The sequence below is a fragment of the Rhagoletis pomonella genome, unplaced genomic scaffold (assembly GCF_013731165.1).
Source record: "Rhagoletis pomonella isolate Grant_MI unplaced genomic scaffold, Rhpom_1.0 Rhpom_scaffold_00001, whole genome shotgun sequence".
Classification (NCBI taxonomy): domain Eukaryota; kingdom Metazoa; phylum Arthropoda; class Insecta; order Diptera; family Tephritidae; genus Rhagoletis; species Rhagoletis pomonella.
The window spans coordinates 106,419,324-106,420,322 of NW_023458555.1; positions in this window are offsets into that span (position 1 = coordinate 106,419,324).

The window sequence follows — 999 nt, forward strand, 5'->3', positions numbered from 1 at the left end:
ATAATTTTATCAAGTTGATCAACAGTTTATCACTTTTGATGAAGACCCCTAGTATGTACCTGAAATGACATTTGAATAATACGAGAGTCATTAAGAAGCCGGGAAAAATTATTAGAATTCCGCGCAAAATCGGTGCTTCAAGTTAATTTATACGGGCTCATTGCTATGGATAAGTGAACAAAAAATGCACGATTTTGGTTGTATTTTGCATAATATGTATTTTCAAAAAACTTTTAAATTAGGCTCGTTATAAGACATAGGCCAGCTACACCTGTCGAGGTTGAGGAGAGAACCCTCATCAGTGAAACCAAGTGAGAATATTTGGAATGAATGTATTAATATAACTTATATATGTATGTATTTGTTTTATAATATACAGAATACATAACATACATGGTCGGCTAAAGACTACTTTAAATGAATACATACTCAGATAGTACATATATAGATACCTCGTATATGCGGCTCCAATACCACGTCATGTATGTACAATACAAAAGGGATTTGGTTATTATTTTTCCAATACTGTTTACTTTATTAATTTAAGTTAAGATTAATAATAATAATCTTACAGCAATTAGGTTCAAGGGAAATACCATTCCACAGTTTTGAAAAAATCGGTTTTTGTGCTTTTGTAAAATTTATACCGTCGTATACGCGGTACTGCGTTTGGCGTATACGAGGTATTTCGCGCTGAGAGACGATATAGTTCAATACAGTCCAATTTTTAATTGTTTAATCTTAATTATAAAATATATACAATGTGGTTGTTCACGCTAATTAGGTATTTCATCGATTCTTACAAAGAAGTTGGAAACTGTGTACCTATGTACTTATTTAAAAACGTCATTTAGAGTCTGGTAATATATACGAAGATATTAACATACATATGAACCTAATACGGGAAGTGTGCTTTTTTAAAATATGTATTTATAGATTACAGCCTTAAAAGGCTTTCTTCTTCTTCTTCTTATTTGGCGCTGTAACCGCCTAAGCGAT